General features: G+C 40.4%; 1 protein-coding gene across 1 annotated transcript in view; it reads left to right on the top strand.

Moving 5' to 3' along the window:
- CEP126 (centrosomal protein 126) overlaps positions 1-12,074 on the top strand; it is an 89,721-nt gene that overhangs the window by 33,943 nt on the left and 43,704 nt on the right.

Here is a 12,074-nt window from a genome sequence, read left to right on the forward strand (position 1 = left end):
ATGGTTTGTCTCCCCCTCCGATTTCCCCCGACTCACTTCTCCTCTCCATCTCCCAACGTCCTCCGTGTTATTCTTTATGCTCCACAAGTAAGTGAAACCATATGATAATTGACTTTCTCTGCTTGACTTATTTCACTCAGCATAATCTCTTCCAGTCCTGTCCATGTTGCTACAAAAGTTGGGTACTCATCCTTTCTGATGGAGGCATAATACTCCATAGTGTATATGGACCACATCTTCCTTATCCATTCGTCCGTTGAAGGGCATCTTGGTTCTTTCCACAGTTTGGCGACTGTGGCCATTGCTGATATGAACACTGGGGTACAGATGGCCCTTCTTTTCACTACATCTGGATCTTTGGGGTAAATACCCAGTAGTGCAATTGCAGGGTCATAGGGAAGCTCTATTTTTAATTTCTTAAGGAATCTCCACACTGTTCTCCAAAGTGACTGCACCAACCTTGGATTCCCATCAACAGTGTAAGAGGGTTCCCCTTTCTCCACATCCTCTCCAACACACGTTGTTTCCTGTCTTGCTAATTTTGGCCATTCTAACTGGTGTAAGGTCGTATCTCAATGTGGTTTTGATTTGAATCTTCCTGATGGCTAATGATGAATATTTTTTCATGTGTCTGTTAACCATTTGCATGTCTTCTTTGGAGAAGTGTCTGTTCATGTCTTCTGCCCATTTTTTGACATGATTATCTGTTTCGTGTGTGTTGAGTTTGAGGAGTTTGAGGAGTTCTTTATAGATCTTGGGTATCAGCCTTTGTCTGTAGTGTCATTTGTGAATATCTTCTCACATTCCACGGGTTGCCTCTTTGTTTTGTTGACTGTTTCCTTTGCTGTGCAGAAGCTTTTGACCTTGATGAAGTTCCAAAAGTTCATTTTCACTTTTGTTTCCTTTGCCTTTGGAGACATATCTTGAAAGAAGTTGCTGTGGCCAATGTCGAAGAGGTTACTGCCTATGTTCTGCTCTAGGATTTTGATAGATTCTTGCCTCACGTTGAGGTCTTTTATCCATTTCGAGTTTATCTTTGTGTATGGTGTAAGAGAGTGGTTGGGTTTCTTTCTTCTTCACATAGCTGTCCCAATTTTCCCAGCACCATTTATTGAAGAGACTATCTTTTTTCCACTCTATATTTTTTCCTGCTTTGACGAAGATTATTTGGACCATAGAGTTGAGGGTCCATATCTGACCTCTCTACTCTATTCCACTGGTCTATGTGTCTGTTTTTGTGTCAGTACCATGCTGTCTTGGTGATCACAGCTTTGTAGTAAAGCTTGAAATCAGGCAACATGAGGCCCCCAGTTTTGTTTTTCTTTTTCAACATTTCCTTAGTAATTCTGGGTCTCTTCTGGTTCCGTACACATCCTGATCTCAAAGGGAAGGCTGTCAGCTTTTCCCCATTGAGGATATTCACTGTGGGTTTTTCATAGATAGATTTTATGAAGTTGAGGAATGTTCCCTCTATCCCTATACTTCGAAGCCTTTAATCAGGAACCGATGCTGTATCTTGTCAAATGTTTTTTCTGCATCAATTGAGAGAACCATGTGGTTCTTCTCTCTTCTCTTATTGATTTGTTCTATCACATTGACTGATTGGCAAATGTTGAACCACCCTTGCATCCCATGGATAAATCCCACCTGGTCATGGTGGATAATCTTTTTAATGTACTGTTGGATCCTATTAGCTAGGATCTTGTTGAGAATCCTGGCATCCATATTCATCGGGGATATTGGTCTTAAATTCTTCTTTTTGGTGGGGTCTTTGCCTGGTTTGGGGATCAGGGTAATGCTGGCTTCATAAAAGAGTCCAGAAGTCTTCCTTCTGTTTCTATTTTTTGAAATAGCTTCAGGAGAATAGATATTATTTCTTTTTTGAAAGTTTGGTAGAATTCCCCAGGGAATCCGTCAAGTCCTGGGCTCTTGTTTTTTGGGAGGTTTTTGATCACTGCTTCAATCTCGTTACTAGATATTGGTCTATTCAGGTTGTCAGTTTCTTCCTGATTCAGTTTTGGAAGTTTATAGGATTCCGTTTTGTCTAAGTTGCTTAACTTATTGGCATATAGCTGTTGATAATAATTTCTGGTGATTCTATTTCCTTGGTGTTGGTCGTGATGTCCCCCTTTTCACTCATAATTTTATTAACTTGGGTCCTCTCTGTCTCTCTCTCTTTTTTGGGGTGGGGGGATTAGTTTGGCCAGTGGTTTATAGATCTTATTGATTCTTTCAAAAAACCAGCTTCTAGTTTCGTTGGTGTGTTCTACTATATCTCTAGTTACTATCTCATTGATCTCTGCTCTAATCTTGATTATTTCCCTTCTTGTGTGGGGGTTGACTTAATTTGTTATTGATTCTCCGGTTCTTTAAGATGTAAAGAGAGCTGGTGTATTCTGGATTTTTTTTTTTTTTTTTTTTTTTTTTGAGGGAGGCTTGGATTGCTATGTATTTCCCTCTTAGGACTGCCTGTGCCGTATCCCATAGGTTTTGGACTGAAATGTCTTCATTCTCATTGGTTTCCATGAATTGTTTAAGTTCTTCTTGATTTTCTGGTTGATCCAAACATTCTTCAGCAGGGTGATCTTTAGCTTCCAAGTGTTTGAATTCCTTCCAAACTTTTTCTTATGGTTGAGTTCCAGTTTCAAAGCATTATAGTCTGAGAATATGCAGGGAATAATCTCAGTCTTTTTGTATCAGTTGAGCCCTGATTTGTGACCCAGTTTGTGGTCTATTCTGGAGAAAGTTCCATGCGCACTAGAGAAGAATGAGTATTCTGTTGCTTTAGGATGGAATGTTCTGTGTATATCTGTGAGGTCCATCTGGTCCAATGTGTCATTCAGTGCTCTTGTTTCTTTATTGATTTTCTGCTTCGATGATCTGTCTATTACTGAGAGAGGCGTGTTAAGATCTCCTACTATTACTGTATTCATATCAGTGTGGCTCTTTATCTTGATTAACAGTTGTCTTATGTAGTTGGCTGCTCCCGTATGGTGCGCATAAGTATTTACAATTATTAGATCTTCTTGGTGGATAGACCCTTTAAGAATGATGTAGTGTCCTTCTTTATCTCTGACTACAGTCTTTAGTTTAAAATCTAATTTATTTGATACGAGAATCACTACCCCAGCTTTCTTTTGAGTCCCATTGGCATGAAAGATGCTTCTCCATCCCTTCATTTTTCAGTCTGATGTATCCTTAGGTTCCAAATGGGTCTCTTGTAGACAACATATGGACAGGTGCTGTCGTTTTATCCAATCTGCCACCCTGTGCCATTTTATGGGAGCATTTAGGCCATTCACATTGAGAGTAATTATTGAAAGATACATTTTTATTGACATCATGTTGCCTGTGAAGTCCTTGTTTCTATAGATTGTCTCTGTAAATTTCTATTCGTGACACTCTTGGGTTCTTTCTTCTTTTATAGAGCCCCCCACCCCACTTAATATTTCTTGTAGTGCCAGCTTGATGGTCACATACTCTTTTAAACCTTGCCAGTCTTGGAAGCTCTTTATCTCTCCATGCATTCTGAATGTCAGCCTTGCTGGATAAAGTATTCTTGGCTGCATGTTCTTCTCATTTAGTTCCCTGAATATGGCTTGTCAGCCCTTTCTGACTTGCCAGGTTTCTGTGGACAGGTCTGACGTTATTCTGATGTACCTTCCCCTGTATGTAAGGAATCTCTTCCCCCTAACTGCTCTCAAAAGCTCTTGTCTAAAAATTACGATTCGTCAGTCTTCCAATCAGGTACCTCGAGGTCTTTCTAGATTCGTTGATCTTGGTGGGGGTGTTCTTTCTACCTCTAGGACATGAACGCTGGTTCCATTCCCCAGATTGGGAAAATTTTCATGGATAATTTGTTCAACTATATCTTCTAGTCTTCTTTCTTTCTCCTCCCCCTCAGGGATCCCAAAAATCTGACATTGGAACGTTTCATGGAGACATTTATTTCCCTAATTCTGTTTCTGTGGCTTCTAAGCTGTTTGTTCCAGGCCTCCTCCTGATCCTTTTTGTCTATCAGTTTGTCCTCTAGATCACTAATTCTATATTCTGCTTTGGTTACCCTAGCTGTTAGAGTATTTAGATTAGATTGCATCTCATTAGTAGCATTTTTAACTTCTTCCCAAACAGCTTTCACTTCTGCCCTAATGGATTCCATGCTGTCACTAATGGGTTTTCTCTAACCTAGCCATTGCCTGGATAATTGTTACCCTGAATTCCCTCTCCAACATAATGTTTATGTCCATACCCAATAGCTCTGATGGAGAGGGCCCAGTCGCTGAATTTTTCCTCTGTTGGGTGTTCCTCCTCCTAGTCATTTTGGTGAGAGGTGGTTGAGGGGATGTGTAGCTGATTATATCAACCACGATCCAGGCAAGGTGCAGCCTGGAATGCTTCTGAGCAGTCAGAAGTCACCACCAAAAAGAAAGAAAAAAGAAAAAAAGAGAGAAAGAGACAGAAAAAAAAAAAAAAGGACCCAGCCAGAATGGGCCCCAAGGTAAGATTTATAAGGTATACAAACAAAAACGGACAAACAAAAAGACCGACTAAAGTAAATGACGAGAAAAAAAAAAAAGAATCCTGTTAAAAAGACCCCAAGGATAAGATTTATACGATAACCAGAACAAAAACAAATCTAGAGAAACACTAACAGAAGACAAAGATGGGAGGAGGGTGTTTATAAATCCTCCGTGTGGGGAGGAAGCTTATTTCGTGCTTCCTGGGTGTATCTTGATATCTTTGTTAAAGGACTCCACTTTCCAGAGATAAAGGGGGGACTAAAGCTGGTTTATATATAGGGGTAGAATTGATTAGGAAAATAGGATTACCTTGAAGCTTATATCTATATATATATTTTAAAAAATAGAAAAGAAAAAGACACAGGTATATGTATGCAAAAAGGTTATTATGGAATATGTTGTATTAAACCTCTAGTTGTAATGGTAAGTAGGTTAAAAAAATTAAAAAGAACAAGAATAGTGAGAACAAATTAAAAATTAAAGTTGTATCTATGAAATATACAGGTTTTAGGGCAACACCAGGAGCTTAATATATTGTTTTCCCCTGATATTGGGGTTTTACAGCTTTATGGGGACCCTGTGGTGGTTGTCCTCTCGTTCTTTTGGCTGACTTTGGGGGGAGGCTGCCTCATTGTTTTTCAGTCAGTCTTGCTTGGGTTGAGTCCTCCTGCCCCCCTATCAAGGGGCTGGGCTCTGGAATCCGGTTTTTCAGGCTTTTGTTCTCTGGAGGTTTTTGTTCTTTGGTGGCTTTTCATGGCTTTTCTGAGGTTGAGGGGAAAGCGAACTGCACCCAGATCTCCATCTCAGAGAGAAGCCTCAGTCTGCTCCCCTCTGGGTGGTCCAGAACACACAGACTCGCCCTCTGTAAACTCTGCTGAGCCATGGAACCTCCCACAGGCAGTGCACATCCCCAGCCACTGTCTCAGGGGTTGCCCAAAGCGCCTGCTTGTCTCTGCACCTGCTTGTCTCTGCTACTAAAACTGTGAGCGATGTGGGTCCAGGGAACCCGCTTCTGGTGGCTGCCTTTGCCGGGACTGCTGTGTGGTTTTCGCAGGTTGCTGCCCAGAGATCTTGCTGAGTTCCTGGGAGTGTCCAGACCCTCTGCTGGTCCACTGGCTAGCGCCAACAAAGAGCACTCAGGCGCGGGTAGGGAGCGAGGTAAGCGCAGAGTGCAAAAGGCTGTGGTTCTAGAGAGCGCCCACCAGACTCCCTCATGGGGTTAGGGTTAAACCAGCCAAGCCCCAGCCTATGGGGCAAGCTGCGCAACCCTGGGGGCTCCCGGACCAGGAGCTGGATGCCCTGCCGCTGCACTCTCTCTGGCACAGGTGGTCCCCGGCGGTGGCCATCCTAGGACCATGGGCTTAGGCCCGAGGCCATGACTGCCCGATTTCACCAGCTGCCCTTTAAGATCTTGTGCTCTTTTTGAGTGCTTTTAACCAGACTCCAAGTTACTGCTGGTCCCCAACCACAGGGCACTTTCATACTGGGGTATTACTTTCCAATGGGTCCCTCCCCGTTCTGTTTATCCTCTTTATCAGCCCGAACTCACTCTGCTTTCTTTACCTCTCCACTGAGGTCTTCTGTCCCTGTAGAGATCCAAAAGTGTATAATCCTACGTCTCAGGCTGATTTCATGGGTGTTCAGAGTGTTCTGGTAGATGACCAGCTGGCTTTAGGGGACCGGTTGAAACAGCCTCCACTACTTCTCCACCATCTTGCCCCTCCTCCCTGAAGATACTATTTTTATCTTTTGTTCCCAGGGGTTTGACTAAAATCTGCTTAGGCCTACTTTGTTGGTTATTATCTAGTAGTTCGCTGAGATTCTCTCATCTGTGATTTAACATTTTTTCATCAGATTTGGGATATTTTAGGCCAGAGTCTTCAAATGTTTTCTGCCCTACTCGCTCTCTTTTTTCCTTAATTTCTGGGACTCCAGTTACACATGTATTGTACACTTTACACATAATAATGACCACTTATCATTTAGAGACCCACAGGTCACTAAACCTGCTACATGTTCTTTTCTTCATCTTTTTTGTTTTGTTCTCAGTTTAGATAATTTCTGTGAATCTGTCCTCAAGTTTATGGATTTTCTTCTGATATCCCCAATCTGCTGTTCACCTACTAGGCACATTTTTATTTCAGATTTTATCATTTCAGTTGCAAAATTTTCATTTGTTTTTTTTTTTTTTTAGTAATTTTCATTTTTCTTTTATGTTTTTTGTCTTTTCAGTGCTCAAACTGTAACAAGTCCTCACAATTTACTATTTTACATTTTCTAATATAAAACCATTGTGAATATCAATTACATTTTATCTCTCATTCTAGTAATAATGGATAGTGTGTAACAAATTTTTTATTGTTATTCCTTCCTCACTGGAATCTTCTCAGGATCTCTTATCTTTACAATACCTATGGGATAGTTATTCATTCATTTTGCCAGTTTTGAGATACTAAACAATGAATAACTTTTGCTTCTTTTTTTGTGTGTCTGATACTCCACATAAATATTTAATGTCTTAATTTGATGACTCAGGTAAGAGATCTAACTGAACTACTTCAGATACCTGAGATAGAGGAGAGTTTACAAAACCATTATTTAACAAATTCCCTTAAGCATTTAGACAGCCCTGGATTTCTCAAGACAACTCACAGGTATATAATTTTTTCTAGAGTTAGCTTCATATCAGCTCTCAAAGAAAGCATTTTCCCTGAGGTTGGGGGAGAATCTAAAAGGATCACTGAGGCATCACTAAAATAAATCAGTAATACATACCAGCTAAGATTTCCTTCTTATCTAACTAGATAAATGTAAATTGTTCTTATTACCAGTGAAATGGTACTTTAGAAGAAAAATACAAAAATAAAAAGAAACCTGAAACAGACTTCTCTGTTAAAAAAAAAAAGATGTGATAAGTGTAAGGAGTTTTGTACAGTTACTTGCTGCACTCTCAATGGTGAGAAATAAAGATGACAGCTGTCTGCGTTGGTGACGGTAGTTCACGGACACTCTGAAACTGAATTCATGACCTCGTGCTCTTTACTGAGAATACTCTACTATAAAAATAGTAACTTCCTATATGCCCCCTAAATTTTCTTAGTCAGAAAAGCATATATAGTAAGTGGATTAATAAATCCTTTATAATTAGCATAATTAAATTAAATAATTTTTATTAATAAAGATTTGTCCCCATCCTCACTAAATAAATGTTAACTGGGGAAAAGAATTGGTTAAAAGTTGTTATTCTGGTCATTTACTGCTGTATAACAAGCACCCTGCAGTGGAGTGGCTTCCGACGACAGTTCATTACCGTGGTGTGTGCAGTGGCTCACTCGGAGGTCTGCTGCTGGCGCCCCAGGATCCCTGCTGTGAGCAATATTACCCGAAGGCCTGCTGAGCTGCACCCCTGAGATGGCTTCTGGTCATTTGCTCCTGGGCTTGGGTGCCAAGGAGAGCTGGAGGATAGCCACGCCTCTCTTTCCATGCTCCCTCTCCCTTTTGCTAGCGGGGCCTGACCAGCGTGGTGATGTCAAGGTTGCCAAATTTCTTACAGGGTCTGGCTTTTTCTAGAGCAAGCATGCCACAGACCAAATTGGAAGCTGCAAGGTTTCGAAGCTAGCAACACTTCTCTAAAGGTCTGTTGGTGAGCAGAGAGTCACAGGTCCAGGCTGATTGGAGCAGAGAGGACTGCATGATCTTGGTTCTTTGGAGATGAGCTACCAGAGGAGTGCGCTCACATTGGAGCCCCTTGACACTGCCGTCTTAGCCTCAAGGGAAAGCATATGAATTTAGAACATCCCGAGTTCATTCTGTTGGCTTCTGGCTTCTGCCCAGTGCAGCTTAGCCCCCTGTGCATAAAGGAAACTAGAATACTAGTTAATGCCTCCATTTAGTGGCCTCTCTTCTATCTCCTTTCAAAGGCTGCATCAAAACAAAAAGCGGTCTGCCATATATTTTATTTTTCTTTTCTCAACTCCCAATTCTCTCTTTATAGTTATTTCCAATTTAGATATCATAAGATTCATGTGCAACTTGAACCCCTGCCTTTCTCCTCCCTCAAAGGTTACCTTCATCTAATCGAGTGGAAATCAAGGGCAAGAGTAGGAAAGTAGCTTTTTGTCTTACCTCCCACCCTAATTGTTCATATGCTATCATTTCCCCACATCAGCTGGCCCTAGCTGTCCCCGGTGTTGTTGGGGCTTGCTGCTAGTTATTGCCCAGAATTTTTGGATTGGTTCCCTTGATAGTCTGCCTGTGTGGCAGCAGAAGTATCAGCGTCTGTCTGGCAGGTCCACTGGTCCAGGATCCCCTCACGCAAGGCTGTCGGGGGTATCCCACTTTATTGAAGGGGTTGAACGGGTGAAGCTTTAGTTTTCGGGGTGGAATAATTCCTTCTTGGGTGGACACGGCTCATGTGTTATATAACATTCGCATCCCTGGTCCTGGGGAACTGAAATCTGGTGGCCCACCCTAATTATTGTGATAGCCACAGCTCTTCCAGACGCTCCCAAGCACTCCTGGTGAAGGCAAATGTTGCAGATTTAAAACTACTAGATTAGAGTCATTAAAGAAAACTCTATTTAAAAACAGAAAAATTTCATAAAATTAACAACTATATGTTTTCCTGTAATCAAAGGGAAAACTGCGAAGTTTCGCGAATCCCTTTAAAGGCCTTCTTAGTTTTTAACCTGGTTTCCTTGTCTTTCCCTGTCTCTAAAATCCTTTCCTCTTCACAAAACCACACTGCCTACCAGCAGAGATTCTAGTCTGTTAATACAGCCACTAACCTCATGTGTCTGCTGAGCACTTAAAATGTGACTAATCCAAACTGAAATATGAAAATACACTTAGTACAAAAAAGATAAAATATTCTAATAATTTTTATATTGATACATTTTGAAATATTTTTGATATAAGGTAAATAAATTGTTGAAATTAATTTCTACCAGTTTTTTAAATGTGACTACCAGGAAATTTTAAATTACATGTGTAGCTTACAGGTTTGTCTTGTTTTTTTTTAAAGGTTTTATTTATTTATTTGACAGAGAGAGCACAAGCAAGGGGAGCAGCAGAGGAAGAGGGAGAAGGCGGCTCCCCACTGAGCAGGGACCTGGGGTCATGACATGAGCCAAAGGCAGATGCTTAACTTACTAAGCCACCCAGGCGCCCCTGGGTTATGTTCTGTTTCCAGTGGGCAGTGCTGATAAATTATGTCTCACTGTGGGGCCCAGGGGTTCGGTCTGGTGGGGTAAAGGAACTTAAAGCTGAACTTGCACTGTACATTATATAAGGTTGGGGAAGCACAGTCAGTCTGAAAGACCTGGGGGATTCTTATTTTTTACTCTGATAAAACACACATAACACAACATTTACCATTTTTAAGTAAGCCACGTAAGTGGTACGAAGTACATTCACATTGCTGTACAACTGTCACCATCATCTTCCCAACTGAATATACCTGTTAGACACTTAACGCCCCACACCCTTTCACCCAGCCCCTGGCAGCCACTTTACTGCTTTCTGTCTTTGAATTTGACTAGTCTAGGTAATATGATGGTGGAGTAAGAATATTTGTCCTTCTACGATTGGCTTATTTTACTTAGTGGGATGTATTCAGGGTTCGTCCATGTTGTGGCATATGTCAGGGCTTCCTTCCTCTCTCATTCTGTTGTATGTGTACGCCACTTTTGTTTATGCATCTGTCAAGGGACACTTCAGTTGTTTCCACCTTCTCGCTGTTGTGAACAATGCTTTTATGAACATAAGTACACAAACATTTGTTTGAGCCGCTGCTCTCACTTCCTTGGGGTATGTTCCCAGGGGTGGAATTGCCAGATCATACTGGGATTCTCAGTAATTTTTTGAGGACTCACCATACCCTTTTTACAACAACTGCCTGTTTTGCATTCCCACCAGCTTACAAGGATTCCACTTTCTTTATATCCTCATAAGTACTTAAAACTTTCTGGGTTTTGTTCTGTTTTGTTTTTAACAGTGGCCATCCTAATGGGCATGAAGTGGTATCTCATTGCAGTTTTGATTTGCATTTTCCTAATGTTTAGTGAAGTTGAGCATCTTTTCATGATCTTGTTGATATTTGTATATCTTCTTTGGAGAAATATGTGTTCCAGTCCTTTGCCTGTTGTTAAAGCAGATTATTTTTGTTGTTGTCCAAATGTGGGAGTTTTTTAATATATTCCTGAATCAATTGTTTAACAGATAGATGATTTGTAAATATGTTTTTGCATTCTCTCAGTTGCCTTTTCACTTTTGATAGTGTTCTTTGATGCATAAACACCCTTTAATTTTTATATAGTCCAACTTTTTCTTTTGTTGACTATGCTTTTGACATCCTATCCAAGAAATCATTTACAAATCCAATGAAGCTTTCTCCCTATGTTTTTCTCTAAGAGTTCATAGTTTTAGCTCTTATGTTTAGGTCTTTTATCTATTTTGAGTTAATTTTTGCATATGTTGTAAGATAAGGGTCCATTTTCATTCTTTTGCATATGGATATCCAGTTTTCCCACCATCATTTGTTGAAAAAGACTGCTTCTTCTTCATTGAATGGTTTTGGCACCCTTGTGGAAAATTATTTTACCACACAAGGGTTTATTTCTAGGCTCTCTAATCTATTCCACTGACGTATCTGTCTTTATGCTGTGGCTGTACTACCTTGATTACCATAAATTTGAAGTAAGTTTTTAAATCAGAATGTTGTGGCTATTTGCGGGTCCCTCGAGATTTCATATAAATTTTAAGGTGAATTTTTTAATTAAGTCTACTAGTGCATGAACATAGGATATCTTTCCATTTACGTGTATTTTTTTAAAAAATTTCAGCAATGTTTTGTATTTTTGGTGTCCAAGTCTTTTACCTGTTTGGCTAAGTTTATTCCCAAGCATTTTATTCTTTTTGATGCTACTGTAAATGGGATTGCTTTCTTAATTTCCTATCTAGATTATTAATTGTTAGTATATAGAAATGCAACTGATTCTTGTGTATTGATTTTATATCCTACAACTTTGCTGAATTTATTTACTAGTCCTAACAGTGTTTTTGTGGAACCTTTAAAGTTTTCTGCATATAATATGCCACCTGTGAACAGAGATAATTTTGCCTTTTTTCTCTCCATTTTGGATGCCTTTTATTTACTCCTCTTGCTCTGACTAGGACTTCCAGTATTATGTTGAATCAAGTGCTGAAAGCAGGCTTCCTTACCTTGACTTGAGGGGACTCTTGAAGGAGATTATGTGGGAGTGCCTACCTGTGGCACTCCTCCACTATCTCCTACCTGCCACAGGGGTAGGACTGTTAGAAGATTTGTAACCTACTTCCCAGAATTGTAGTTCCCTAAATCTCAGTTACTTGGACAATAATAATGCTCAGGCCAGTGAATGTCTTTGGAAGGATGGTTACTAGTAACCCATGACACTAAAAATCTTGAAGAGTTCTTATCTACCCATACATCCCATACATTCCAAAGAGCAGAACCACTTGGCAGTTTCTTAACCAGTGAGTCACCAGCTTCCTTCTTCATTTTTCTCATTGTCC

The sequence above is a fragment of the Lontra canadensis genome, unplaced genomic scaffold (genome assembly GCF_010015895.1).
Source record: "Lontra canadensis isolate GAN:19392208 unplaced genomic scaffold, GSC_riverotter_1.0 scaffold147, whole genome shotgun sequence".
Lineage (NCBI taxonomy): Eukaryota > Metazoa > Chordata > Mammalia > Carnivora > Mustelidae > Lontra > Lontra canadensis.